Below are 15,473 nucleotides of genomic sequence, written 5' to 3' on the forward strand. Positions count from 1 at the left end.
CTCTCTCAGCTACCCGTTCATTGAAACCACAAAATGTATTGAACCCCACTCGGCAAGATATTGCATGGCCCCTACCCACTAGAAGCAGATAAACCAATTAAGAAACAAACTAGAAACATAAACAAAGTCAGATATTATAGAAGATAAATAAAGTCTAAAGTACTTTAGATGCGTTAAAAGGTGCTCTCGGAATTCAGAAACCACTGAGGATCAGTCAGCTCCCCGAAAGAGATCAAAGCATGCTAGCCCTGGCTGGACTTCTGCATCGCTAGGGTACTCCAGACTTTCCTGCTCCTTTCCATTCTGCACCTGCCACCGAATGAATCTTCCCCTACTGCTCAAAAAACATTAGTGATGCCCATGATTTACTGTAAGCAAGGGTCCCTCTCTCACAACTCCTCGCTGCCCTATATTTAATCATTCTTACCTCTGAGCAGTTAACTCACCCTGCCGCGAGCATTGTCCTTCCCTACCCGCCCCACCCCCCACCCCGCCCCAGGGCTCATGCAAATTCTAACAAGCCTTCAAGCTTCAAGTCTTAACCTCTTTCCATAAAGCCATTGCTTCCAGCAATTAATAACTACCTTGCCTTTAGCTTTCCGTTACCCTTATAATTCATGACAGCATTGTCACCACTGTTTTAATCATTAGCATTTTGTGCACAAGCACCCCTCACCCTTCTGGCGTTCATAGACAGCCATTCTCAAGGAAGGAGAGCAGTATGGTTTGCAAACAAAACAGCTCTTCATTTGTCCTACTAGGACATTTTTTTAAAGCTATCACATTAACTTAGTTGACTTTCAAGTGTTTAAAGGAGAACGTTAGATTTCTATGCGCTATCAAGGGAGACATATTGTTTAACAAGAGTTCTATATGAGCAAATAGAATATAATCAACAAATATATATTGAATTAACTCATTGATTTCATTAAGCCACGAATTTGGATTCTGTTAGGATTGAAGTTTCAGACTTCTTATTTTAATGGAGAAACTGCTGATAGTATGACCTGTTAATTATAAAAGGGCCAGAAATCTAGTATTCATCAACTGGACAAATTATCAAAACCTTATAAGGAAATATTTAAATGTTTTTATTATAAGCCATTTGATATATAAAGTATGTGTAATATATATGTAAGTTATAAAGCTTAATAAAATATAAATTGGTTGATTCTATCACCTAATTTAAAATATTCCTGGTATTGATAACTACCCATAATTTAAGGGTTCTATCATCCTTGACAGTGTGTTATTATTTTTTCTCTAATTATATGTATTCCAGTGAATTATTTTCTTAGTCTAGTATATTAAAAAAATAGACTTAATTTTTAAATTTAAAATTATTACTTAAGTTAATATTTAAATGCTATGGTCAATATTCCTTTCTTACAGCATTTGAATTATTTTAATTTATTTCTAGTATGCTCATTTACTCATCTCTTGAGTTTTTACTCTATTTTGAACATTCTGATTTCACATTACGGTAAGATAATCTTTCTACTTCATATTTCCTCCACACTGAATTGAATAAACCACTGATCTGCTTATGCTCCTAGTCTACTCTAGTCATTTCATTCCTTCTTTGTATTGACTGTCCCTCCGTCTGGTTTTGTATAGTAGCTTACTGAATGTTCCTTCTTCTAAGTCACTGACATATAAAATTGGTCCTAATATTGATCCCTGGAGCTTTGTAATCCACTCCATTTCAAACTATGCCACACTTTGATATCAAAGTCAATGTTTAATCTACTTAAGTGGTTCATCCCTATACCATACTTCTCTAACTTCTAGATTAGTTGTTTACATGGTATTCCTTTCATGGTGCTTTATCCCAAGTAATTGGTTCATGGCTTCCCTCAGCTAATATTTGTCATTAGGCCCAAGGCTATTTCACAACACTGAGGCAGATAAGATGTGAGCCCATGACAGCTCTTTAAATTAAATCATAACTTTCTGGCACTTCCAATAATTGATTTTCTACAAAATTTACAATATCCTGTCATCCATTGAAGTTAATCTTAGTAAGTCTACATTTTGTACTCAGGTGAAAAGGGATATTTAGGGAATGGGCAATAATTTAATATGGATTTTATTTATTATAACTGATATAGACATAGTCAAAGATAAAGTCAACTTTGTCATTATTAATTCAAAATCTACTAAGAATGAAAATGAAAATATTTGAATTATAAGTCAAAATCTAGTAGAGTAATAAAAAATTCATAGAATGATACATTAAAAGGCAAGTTTTACCATATGTAAATTATAGCTTACTTTTTTAAATAAATATTTTATATATATTTTTTAATTGATTTCAGAGAGAAAGGGAGAGGGAGAAAGAGAAAAAAAAATCAATGATGAGAGAGAATCATTGATTGGCTGCCTCCTTTATGCCCCACATTGGTGATTGAGCCCTTAACCTAGACATGTGCCCTGACCAGGAATTGAACCATGACCTCTTGGTTCATAGGTTGACGCTCAACCACTGAGCCACACCAGCTGGGCTAATAGCTTACTTTTTAAATGGGAGAAAAAAGTAAAGAGAGAATCTTCATTTTAAAAATCTTGTGCAATACTGAGAGTGAAAAACTGAGAATAGCATATGGACTGTACATAGTAGAGTTGAACAGAGTTTAATCATAGAAACTTTTGAGGAGATCAGAGCATACAAGTAGGGCTTAGAAAAGAATCTTTTGAAGGTAGGTAAAATCCACAGATAAAGCAGTGGAATGGAGAGAAGTACAAACTTTATAAGACATATTTAATGTATGTTAAAAGTGAAAGCATAGAAAGGACAAATTAATAAGCCCACAGGGTTCCCCACAAACACAGATCTCTGAAAACATAACAGCAAGATAATAGAAAGAAGGGTAGTGCATATTTGGATGTATTTTCTTTGTCCACTTGAAAGCAGGAACCAGCGGAAAACTGACCACATAGTAGGACTTCAATACATCCATTGACTAGATGGATATTTAACTTCTTTAGTCTATTACCCACTATTAGTCAGCTGTCCCTAATTTATTGTGTGTGTTTTTTTTATTTTGTTATTTTTTAACAAACTTTTTATTTTTAAATACTTTTAGACTTACAAAAAAAGGTTATAAAGATAACAGAGCTCCCATACTAGTTAGTATACCTCTAACCCAGTTCTTCCTAATGTGGGTTAAATAATCATCCCAATTTTCCAGGGACTGTCCTGGTTTTAGCACCAAAGTCCCACATGCCCAGAAACCCCTCTCCCAGGCAAACTAGGATGATTAGTCATCCTACAATGTTAACATCCTACATTACCATGTTACATTAATCAAAACTAAGAACCCAACCAACGTTGGCATGTTACTGTCAACTAAACGTCAGACTTTATTTGGATTTCACCACTTTTTTTCACTAATGTCCTTCTGTTCCAGGATCTAAGTCAGGATACCCCATTGGGAGTCGATGGGTTTCAGTGTCTTCTGGCTTGTGATAGTTTCTCAGTCTTTTCTTGCTTCTAATGACGATGACTCTTATAAGGAGTCATTATAAAGTACTAGAGGCCTGATGCACGAAAAACGTGCAAGGGGTTTGGCCCTTGCAGCCCTGGCTTCGTCCAGACGGTCGTCCAGAAGGTCATCTGGAAGGTTGTCCGGACAGTCATTCTGCTGTTCGGTCTAATTAGTATATTAGCTCTTTATTATATAGGATTTTGTAGAATGTCCCTCAATTTGTGTTTGATGCTTTCTCATGTTTAGACTGGTGTAATGGGCTTTGGGGCCCTAAGTTATTTTTATACCCTGTAAATGTCCGTACTTATTTTCATGTTCACATTAGCCATTGTGGACTTTAAATTCCTCAGAATATCATTTTAATTTTAAAAGGAGGTTAAATCACTTGTCCAAGAGTCACAGTAAATTTTTCGCATTAGAGTCCACAAAGGGCAAAATCAAATTGCTTCCTATCCAAAAACTTCTTTTTTTTTTAAACTTATTGTTTAAGGTATTACAAATAGTAAAAAACTTCTTATTTAAACATTGGAAATGATAGAGCTCATTGCCCAAGTTACCTCTGAAGCCATAAAGCTTCTCCACTGGTACCATCCTCTAAGGGTGAAAATATTCCACCATTTGGCTAAAAAAATAAAATTATGAGGTTTATTTTTCTAGTTTTGAAAAGAAAATATTCTTTGTAGAAAATTTAGAAAATAGAGATGATAATAATAAGAAAGACAATTAAATTAGCTGTAATTCCTCCACTCTAGAAAAACCATTGGTTATAACTGTCTTATATATATATTTTTTAAAAATATATATATTTCTTTATTGATTTCAGAGAGGAAGGGAGAGGGAGAGAGAGATAGAAACATCAATGATGAGAGAGAATCATTGATCGGCTGCCTTCTGCACACCCCCTACTGGGGATCGAGCCCACAACCCAGGCATGTGCCCTTGGCCGGAATCGAACCTGGGACCCTTCAGTCCGCAGGCCGACGCTCTATCCACTGAGCCAAACCGGCTAGGGCTGTCTTATATTCTTTTAGTCTTTTTTCTATTCATCACATTTTCTTTTATAAAAATTGGATTATACTGTTATATGCTAATTTTAACTAACTTTTAAAATGTGATATATCATGACATCGTTTTTAATACCTGCCTAATATTTCATAGTATAGATGTATTATTTAATGTACTGTAGCTAAATATTTACACAGATCCATGATAATTTCCCAAGGTTAAACTTCTTTAAGTGAGCTTGCTTACCAAACAGTTTACACAACCTTAAGGCTTCTGATATGCACTGCCAAATTGCCTTCCGGAGGAATTTTACAAATTTCACTCACTAGCAATTTGTGGGAGCGCCCATTTCTCCACATACTCACCCACTCATTTATTATTTTTATTTGTCAATTTCCTAATAAAAAATACCACTTTTTTTGTCTTAAGTTGCATTTTTTTATTATTAGTGAGGGTGAGCATTTTTGTATGACTAGTGCCACCTGTACTTCTTATACTGTGCACTCACTACCTGTTTATTCCCTTTATCCAGTTTTCCATTGAGGCATTCTTTATTTTCTTATTGAATTGAAAGTGCGCATTACTCTCATATATACTTCAAATTATTTTCCCCAAATTTTCATTTGCCTTTTAATGATATTTTGATATTCAGAGGTGTGAATCATCCTCACTGGTTTGTCTGCCTTTGGTAGCTGCTTTTGGTTTTCTGTTTGGTTTTGATTTCGTTTGAATATTGAGCTCAGTCCTGAACCCTGATTGTTCCTATTGGCGGCAGCTCCCAGTTGAGTCCAGGAGCCCTGCAGCCCAGCAGTTCCAGCACAAGGTGACAGGTTCCCTTCCTGATGAGCAGTGCCCGGAGTCCTCAGTCCTAACTAAGCTTTGGGAGGGAAAACAGAAAGGAAAGCAGATTCAAAAGCACACTGCCCTGGAAGCTGTCAAATCCAGGTGGCCACCCAACCTCCAAGGAAATAAATTCCAAAGATAGTAAACTCTCAGGGGAAAATAAAGGAGGGGGGAGCGCATCTTTTAAGACAATTCAGCTCCCAAATCTCAGAATCAGCTGTTTTCAAATAGGAGAGAAAAATACGTTGGCATTGTAATTTGCTTTCCCCTAACCAACACTAAAGTTGGGTGCCTCTTCATATGTAAAATGAGCATTTGTATTTCTTCTATGGGGAAATGTAAGGTCCTGTGTCCCCAGGATTTTTATTTGGGCAATTGTATTTTTTCTCTGGATTGAAGGGAAAAAAAAAAAAAACCACAAAACCAGTAGGGATCCCCAGCCCACTGTGAGCGCGCCCCTGCCTCCAAGGCCTTCCCTGGGGCTCCTGGCTCGCCCGCCCGGAACAGAGAAGAGAGCCTGGGCTCTGAAGTCAGACCCAGGGAGGCCAGGAGTTCTCTTCCCGTTTCCCCTTCTCCTCGCCTCCCTGTTAGGACGTCTAACATCGTGACAATTTCAGTACAAGTGTCAGGACTGAAAATGGCTAAAACCACAAAGATTTAAAAGCCTTCTTCTTCCTCTTTTTTTTTTATGATAGCAAAAGTTTTACATTCAGTTTAAGCCAAAAACAAACAAGAAAAGAAAGAGTAAACCTTAAGGCAAGCAGAAGGCCTGGTTCACAGATAGGAAACAGGCGCTTTGTGTCTTGAATCCAGGGACCTCCCACAGGCTCCTCCACACACATCCCCCAGAATACTCCCTGCCACAACCTCATCACAAACGGTTCCTTTCTGAAGTGCCCGACCCAATCCCCAGGTGCAGTGGGTATTTGTGAGTAGCTGTTAGAAATAGAATAATTATTGGCAAGTTCTGGGGTCTGTGAACTAGGTGTTTGTCCTCAAGTCTTCAGAGATGCAGGTTGCCTTCTAGAAATAGAAGGGTAGCTGCAGTTCTGCCTGATTTGCCCTTTTCTGTTGAGGAGGGGGCTGGAGGGAGACAAGAGCCCATATGGCCTTGATAAGGTGGGCGTGGGGACTTGGAGGGGGTGCTATTGGTGCCTTAAGCAAGTACTTACTCTGCCCTGTGGGTAAACCAGTCTTGGTCCTGAGGGAGAAACCACACTGCTGTTAAATGGTATAAAAAATCAGAAAAGGGATGTGATCCATCCCAACCACTCCTCCCAGAAGTTGGTCCAATTCTGAAGCTGCAGATCAGAATAACTCAACTTTGCCCTCGCCGGTTTGGCTCAGTGGTTACAGCGTCGGACTGAAGAACAAAGGGTCACAGGTTCGATTTCCGGTCAAGGGCACGTACCTAGGTTGCAGGTTCAATCCTCGGCCCCAGTCGGGGCGTATGCGGGAGGCAGCAAGTCAATGTGTCTCTCTCACATCAATCTTTCTCTCTCTCTCCACCCCTGCTTCCACTCACTCTAAAAAAAAAAAAGAACAACTCAACTTTCAGGCAACAATCCCCAGGTCACATCCCTGATTCTAAAAGGCGCCAACCTAGCACTTACTCAATGAAGCTGTGTATAGAAATATTTTCTTGAACACTTGTAAACTACCTGCTTTATAGAGTTTCCTTATTGGTGACCTTATTTTGCCATCCAGCTTCAATATTAATTCAGCATGGAAGGGGGGTGGAGAGATGTCCCAGCCTGAGCCTAAGCTGGGCTCAGAGCCAGGATTCAGATTCGTCTGGGCATGTCTGATGGGCTTGCCAGGAGTCTCTCAGCACGAGGGATTCGGGAGGCACATAGGAAATAACATCCTAAGGCAGTGAGTGTCAGGGGACGCATCACAGATACCAGAATCTCAAGGGAAACTTAAAAAATATGTACACTATGTACAAATCTATCCCCCATCTGTGTGTGTGTGTGTGTGTGTGTGTGTGTGTGTGTGTGTGTGGTGCACACTACCAAGGAGCACTACTTTGGCACCAAAACTGGCCCTCAGAGTTATGCCTGCTCTGGGGACCCAGGGGACTCCAGACAGAGCACAGAGGGTGGCTTCTGTACGTGAGAGTCCCCAAGGCTCTGGCAGTGTGGCCCTGCTATGTAGTTCTGAACACCAGTGGCTTCTGCATTTCAGGGGCTGTTTGCATCAGGAATTCTTAAACTAAGTACCATTTGCCCTAGCTGGTTTGGCTCAATGGACAGAGCGTCGGCCTGTGAACTGAAGGGTCCCAGGTTCGATTCTGAGCCCACATGCCCAGGTTGTGGGCTCAATCCCTAGTGGGGGGCGGGTGGGAGGCAGCCGATCGGTGATTCTCTCTCATCATTGATGTTTCTATCTCTCTTTCCCTCTCCCTTCCTCTCTGAAATCAATAAAAAATATATTTAAAAAACAACAACTAGGTACCGTGAGTCCTGGGAGTCTAAGAATAGGCTACTCCTGAAAACTGCATGCGACTTACTTTGTGTGTATGTTTATTTTTCTGGAAATAGGTCCTATAAGTTTCTCAGATCCTGAAAAGAGGATGTGATCCTCAAAAGTTAAGAACTGGCAACTGCCAAAAATAATATTGGGGTGAGCAGATTTTGTAAGATTCTGAGAAAGCCACTATGGCAGACATGGGGCAAAGCCAGAAAAATACGACTGCTTTTTCCGTTAATGTGACATATTTACCTCATGCCACCAGTGGCCTGCTGAAACAATGGTTGTGTGAAAATATGAAATCCCACCTGTGCTTCAAGCCCACCTCAAATGCTCCCACCTCCTCCCCAGCCAAAAATGGTTGTTCCCTTGCCTAAGCCTTGTGTGTCTCTCGTAACACAACACCTTGTACCTTGTATTTTAGATATGTGTACACACAATCATGTCTCTTCTGCAAACTATGAGCTTGGAGAGGAGGAACCATGCCCTGCTTACGTTCTTTCTTACCGTGTCCAGCAGAGCATATTTACTTGGTTATCACTGGATGAAGGAATGAACAAATCATAAATCCATCCTATCTGCCAGGCCTTCTAACAGCAGCTAGCCCTATTTCTTTGCAAACTGTGTGTTTTAAATGTATTCCTTATAATTTGTGTTGTTGTGGTCAACTGATTTACTTCTTTATACATCACCCGATATTCACCTGTCTTATCTGTTTACTTGGTCGTAAACCACTTAGAGGGCAAAGATCACACAGAATCCAAACCCTGTAAACCTACATGCCTCTTGGGAGGAACAGACGGCGCTAACCAATGTGTTCAGTGCCCGGACCAGCACCCCCGGGAGGAACTCTGTCCTAAGAAGACACAGACCTGAATACACAGAGGTTGGTAGAAAAGAAAAAAGCAAAAGAAAACTATTAAAAAAAACAACTACTAGTATTAGCAGGAGTTAAGTAGAAGAGCAAACTCAACAGGTTCTGGAACTGAATTCTGAAGAGGAGATAACGCAGAGCGAGCAGCCTGAACCTGCCCGAAGGAGAGTGCAAACAAGAAACAGCCCGGCCGCCGAGAGGGTGGGGCTGGGCGCCCGTGCAGAACGCTGGTGTCGGGCTCCGGGCAGGTTTTGCAAGAGCTGCGAGGGTTTTTTCTAGCCCCAGTGCCCTATCTGGTTTGTTTCCTGTCTGTGTGAGGCTTTCCTCATGCCCAAAAAACCCTGACTGCACTGTTATATGTAAAATGATGTTCATGGAATCATTTTACTTAGTCTGCTTCTCACAGGCAAAGCAGAGTGTTTTTAAACAGATCTGAGCATATCCCTGGTTATCCCTGCACGGAGACCTGGCAGCTTTCTCCCCGTTTTCTTCGTTTCCTCTCAGTTTAATATTTACTTGCATATTCACTTACACATTAACACGCCCTTAGTTCTCCGCAATCAGAGTCTCTAGAGTCTAGAGGATTGCATTACCTTGCTGACCATTTCAGCTTAATGACTGAATGGTTACATTATGGTTATCCCGGGGATGGATGTTTATTAACAGATGACGTGCAGGGTCACAAATGTCAGACCAAACATCCATGGGCAAGGGTCAAACTAGGGAACGTGCATAGTAGGAGGAAAGGCCAAGCCAATGAGTGACTGGCTACATGGCTAATAGTTTAGCTAGTGATTCTAAACGAGCCCCTACTACCCTGAGGCTGGCCCTAGGACACAGGGGTAATTTGAGGGTGAATGCAGTTAGATAAATTGGATAACCTCACAGCGCTCATTTAGCTTATCACATGTTTAAAGTATTCACTGCTCATTCAACAGCATGTATCGAGTGCCGATATGAGGGACCCATTCCCAAACAGAATAAAAATCCCTGCCCTGGTGCAGTTTACATCCTAGCAATAAAGAGCCCCATCTGGGCATCATCTGTCAGTCCTTGTGGTAGTTTTGCACCTACTCTTGGTCTGAACTCCTGGAGGTCATTATCTTGCTTGCCTCAGTGACTTCCATCCCTGGGCCCCAGATGAGTTTGTTTTCAGCTCCCCAAGTCTTTGGAGAAGCTGGGTCTCTGCATTTCCAGGTCCTGTGTCCAATCTGAACTTCTCCCCTATGTGCACATGCACGGGTTAACCAGGGCATTTCCCCCACCACCTCAGCCTGTATCTTCTTAGGTTCTGGCCCTTGGGAGTCTGTGACTATAGAGAGAGACTTCTAGGACAGAGGTTGGGGAAAAGATGAGATCATCTGGTTTAATCCACTCACCTCCCAGACCGAGACTCAGAAAAGCAAAGCGCTTTGCCAGCGTCACACAGCGGGGCCTGGGCTTATCCCGGCCACTTCCTCCAGGCTAGTGCTCTTCCATCACAGCGTAAGTGACACACCCTGTGGGGTCTAACAGGCCCAAAGAGCTAGAAGTGGCTACAGAACGGAGGTGCCGCGGGACACATGGTCAGGGAGCTCACACTTGAAAATAATACCGGGGAGAACTGAGTATCTTGTTAGACCTGAAATCCACTCTAGGCGAGGTGTCTGAGCACGTTCTGTCACATCCTCTCGGTCACCCGAACAGGATAGGGCATAGGAACTGGAGCTGGCTGTCCCGAAAGCTACTGTGGCCATAGGCCAGGCTAAAGTTAGAATTTAAAAACCCATTTATATAGTTTTTTTTTTTAAATAATTGTTTTCTGTTTACCAGGATGAGCCAATTTTGAAAGGGTCCAATGTTGTCACAGCTGGGCTGGACTACGCTAAGAGGAAAACAGAATTTTTCTAGATCTTATTCAATATTGGGATTAGAAACACAAGTTTCCGAGCCAACAAGGCTGATGAATCTAGGACAGAGAGAGTGAAATCACAGAAAACTCAAGCGTGCTTTCCATCTTAAAGTACTCCCACAGCCCTGGCCAGTGTTGCTCAGTGGTTGGAGCATCAGCCTGTGCATTTGGGGGGTTTACATATTACAACATCAATCTTTTAAAATTCAAAGAAACAAAACAATGTGTTTCTCTCACATTAATGTTTTTCTCTCTCTCTCTCTCTCCCTTCCACTTTCTCTCTCTAAAAAAAAAAAAAAAAGCAATGGAAGAAAAATATGGGTGAGGATTAAAAAAAAAAAGAACTTCCACAACTTTAATAAGAAACCATATGATTCTTTAGTTTTCAACAATCCTTACCACCTCATCAATTACCAGTTAAGTAAGAGCATGGGTTTGGGGTCAGAAGACTTAGATTCTCCACATACCAGTTTCATGACTTGGAGTGAGAGCCTTAACTTTTTGAGCTTTGGCCTCTCCACTCATAAAATGGAGATAAAATCTGCCTCATCTTCCTCTCTACATTGTGAAAATTAAATGTGAACACTCTTTATAAACTACAAAGCACTGTAACATTTGAATTATCTTTATTAATAAACATTCAACTTGAAGACTTTCTTAATTAAACTCAATCTTAAATTTAGTAACAATATGAACCTGAAACTCTGCTTTGGGGGTTTTATATGTTGCAACATCCATCTCCTAAAATTCAAAGAAAGAAAACAAATTCCTACAGGTATAATCATATGTATAAACATACTTTTTCTTTTTTAAACAAAAAACAAATTTCTCTCCTTTATCAAGGAAAAGCTTAAAAAGAAAGAGCCACGGGGGTGAGGTTTTGAATACGCACTTCATGGAGCAGACGAACATAGTTTCCGCAACTGCTGAGTGCTGGGCCCAAGAATCAGCATTAGCCGCTCGCCCTTCACATGGGCCCACACTGTGGACTGCTGGGAAAACCTGTTCCTTCTGAGCCTCTGCTTTCATTTTCCACCGTGGGAATGCCTGTGACTTGGTCCCAAGATGCATGAAGACCTTCTTTGCTGAGATAAGCAAAGCTTTCCCACTTTTGTATCTTTGATCCCAAGCTGACTCTACAGATTTGGCCGGCCCCACAAGCTGACTGATGGGCAGACACTTATGAGTACGCACAGAACTGAGGGACGCTCTTACAATGTAGCAATTCTGAAGTCCACATCTGCTGACCTCCAGGGCATAATTATTTTGTTTTATTTTTAAAATGACACTGTGCTCAGCACAGCCCCTGGGTGCCTGTAGAGACAATGAGCACATTTGTAACAAATAAAATGTCACAGAACAACAACCAATAGCTTGAAGTAATTGGTTAAGAACCCATAAAATAGTCTATTGCTGGGTCCCTGGGGAGGAGCCAAGTCCTTTAACCACTAAGACAGGGACACCTTAGTAAGAAGAGACTTTTCCTCGACAGTGCGGTGGGAGCAGGAGCTGGTGGAGGAAGAGCTGGAGGGGAACAGCGGGCTTCATGAGTTGATTAGAAATGCATTTTTCCCAGCAGGCCCACAGACGGTCCCCGAGTTACGGGAACGGGCCAGTACTGTCCTGAGGACCAGCGATGACAGGGGCATGTTTGAGATGACCCTTTCCTGAGATGTCTGAGTCACTCACTGAAGTCTTCTCTGCCTCACTTTCCCATCAGACGTAGGCCTGTTGTCATCTGCCTTATTTCCCAAATAGGAAGAGTTCTGTATTACTCTAAAACCGAAAGGGTAGCCGTAACCGGTTTGGCTCAGCGGACAGAGCGTCGGCCTGTGGACTGAAAGATCCCAGGTTCAATTCCGGTCAAGGGCATGTAACCTTGGTTGCGGGCACATCCCCAGTAGGAGGTGTGCAGGAGGCAGCTGATCGATGTGTCTCTCATCAATGTTTCTAACTCTCTATTCCTCTCCCTTCTTCTCTGTAAAAAAATCAATAAAATATATTTAAATAAATAAATTAAATAAAATAAAACCGAAAGGATACTTACCTATTCCATATGTACTAATCCTAACACTAAGTAAAAATTTATAAATAAGCATACACATGCATGCACATACCCACAATGCACTCCGACATGTCTGTCTTTACAGGCCCTTCCACAGATGACGACACAGGATCATGTAATTAATCTACCAACCAAATACAAAGCCAGTCCACTAGGCATCCCTAAAGTAAAAGCGTACTTTAATTTTTCTTCAAGCCTCCGCAAAGTTTTGCATTGCTATCAAAATACTTTTGGAAATTCTGTGATGTTTCTGCTTTTCCCTTAGCTTCTCATTTCTGGCTAGGACTAAGCCCCAAAATATCTTTCCTCTGGGACAGTGAAATAACTGTCCCAAAGCAGCTGCCAGACCTACAGCTATTCACAGGTTGGGGATAGATTTCGGAGGGAGGCCACTTGCAGTCTGAGTTGTTTGAGTCAAAAGCCCCACCTTCTGAGATTCTCTCAGAACAGGTGTGCAGGAGGGGTTAATCTTCCTGGATTCTCTCATTTTCGTTCATGCCTCGATCTGCTGTTTCACTTCTGTTTCTTCCCTCCTTTTGTCTTGGCCCCACCCCTCCTCTGGGTTCTATTTTAGATGTAAAGAAAAAAAATCAACCAACCACCACCCCCCCATCCCCCCAGTGCTCTGAAGTTGCATTTCTCCTCTGCTGACTACAATGGTGCCCCAGAACTGGGATCCTTCTACCCAAGACCACCTCCCTCCGGTTCAGAACGGGTTGGAGGGTGAAGTTGGCGGAGAAGGAGAGGAGGAAAGAGGTCTCCAGCGCCGCTGGCTGACAGGCACAAGCTGAGCGGCTTCCTGCAGGCGGATGGAAATGAGGTGGGGACCCACGGTGTAGCCCAGACAGCCCACCTCTGCATCAGTCCTTCTCAACCCTGCTTGCCTCTCAGAATCTCCTGGGAATGGTTCCCCAAAATACATTTGTCACAAAACAAGAGGACTTTTGTCCAGGCCCATGGAACTGACTCTCAGGGCCTGGGCATCACAGTTTTTTTTACAGCTCTCAGATGATTCTGTTGTGCCGCGGGGTTCAGAAGCCCTGCTTTAGATTCTGCCTGTGGATGTTATCCAACCCTGAGCTTACTCCCTTCCTTCCAAGTGCTCCCCAGGAGATTCCTCTGCCTGTTCTCACACCAAAGATTCCTGGGAGCCAGGAAGTTGGGTACAGTGGCCTAGGGAATACAGTTTAGTTTTGGAAGGGAAGGCGGTTGAAAGGAGAGGCGGTGCCGAGGCATGCAGGAGGCTGGCCTTGCTGGTCACACCCCTTACCCTCCTCCCCCAGCCCCCCGGGGGTGATGGCACACAGCTTGTGGACAGGAGACCACTTCCACTCCCGAGGGCCTAGTCCTCCTAGGACTTGGTGGGTGAGATACTTTAAGCATCATGATGCCCAGTTTCTCTCTTGCTGGGATGGGAGAAGGGAAGGACTCGGTAGTGGAGGACACTAGAGACTTGGGAACTGTGATGCAGCCTCTGGGGAGATGCAGACGATTCGCAGCCAGCAAAGGACAATTTAAACGTTCAGTCACATCTCTGCTGAAGGGTTAGGCAACAGTAACAAGGATGACTGTACATGCAGATCGTGGTGGAGAGACTCACAGCGGCTGCCAAGGACTCCACTGGGGGGGAAGGGGGGAGGGGCTCCTGAAGCTGCAACCCTCCACAGTCCCGTCACACCCCCAGCTGCTAATCCCGCAGCTCGGAAAGAAGGGGGAGGCCCTTCCTTGGAGCCAGAGTTCTAGCCAACCCACAGGGGTTTCCAACACCCCCTGGTTGCTTAGGCAACTTGTGGTCACCACCTAACTCTTCTAGGCCCGTGACTGCGGGGAGAGGGGCCGGCCTGCTGCTCAGCTCTTGCTCAGAGGTTCTTGGCCGGCTGCCTGCCTCCCTCTGGCCCGCTGGCCGCTGCTGTTGAGCTCTTGGCTTATTTTCTGCAGGAAAGGCCTCCCTGCCTCCACCCATCTCCCTTCCAATCTCTCTCTCCCCAGATGTCTCCGAGTTCACGTGGGAAAGCATGTCCTGACAGACTATTAAAGAGGCTTTCAAAGCCCTGCCCTCCCAGGCAGCCTTCGGGGTCCCCTGTCTCCATGCGGTGTGTGAAGGGACGCAGAGGGAGCACGTGACTAGTTTGCATTCTCTGGGCAGAGCTGCTACCGTGTCTGGGTTCCCCGGCGCGGTTCCGACTGGTGAGCACGGGCCGGGCCGCAGGACTCATGCAGAGGAGCCGCCCCGGTGGGTGCCCGCTCCCGAGGAGCAAGGGTTTTACACTTTCTCTCGTTTAACGAACACCCTCCCTCTTCACTCAGCCTTCGTGCTTCCAACTTAGTGAAGTCCGCTTCCTTGGAATTTGGGATGTGTTTCTTTTTTTTATTTTCTCAAGAGAAGTTCAAGCAAAGACCCAATGAGAGTAAATGATCCGTCTTTCAGCTAATGATCCACCAGAGCCTCGGCTTGAGCTGTGCCCCCGCAACAAACCAGTACGAGTCAGCCACATGCAAGCCATCCAGCCAGACCCCAACTCCTCAGGGACCGGGGACAGTCCCTTCTTAAAGAGTCAGCATCGTGTTAATACATACATGTGCCTTCCAACTTCAAGAACGGTGTTTTAAATGAAATGAAAACCTCCGGTGACCTCCGGTATTTGCATTCTAACCCAGTAGTCAGGTCTGGACACTGAATGTGCTTCGTCTTTAAACCTTGTCAGAGTGATCACATACCACGGCGGGGAGATAGGAATGCCCAAAGGTAGATCCTCCAACAGCAGGCGACTGGCAGGGAACACCCTGCCTGAAACGGTCCTGCTGCAGGGGTTTCTCGCCCTGTTTCATCTTCAG

Source organism: Eptesicus fuscus, chromosome 11 (assembly GCF_027574615.1).
Source record: "Eptesicus fuscus isolate TK198812 chromosome 11, DD_ASM_mEF_20220401, whole genome shotgun sequence".
NCBI classification, from domain to species: Eukaryota; Metazoa; Chordata; class Mammalia; order Chiroptera; family Vespertilionidae; genus Eptesicus; species Eptesicus fuscus.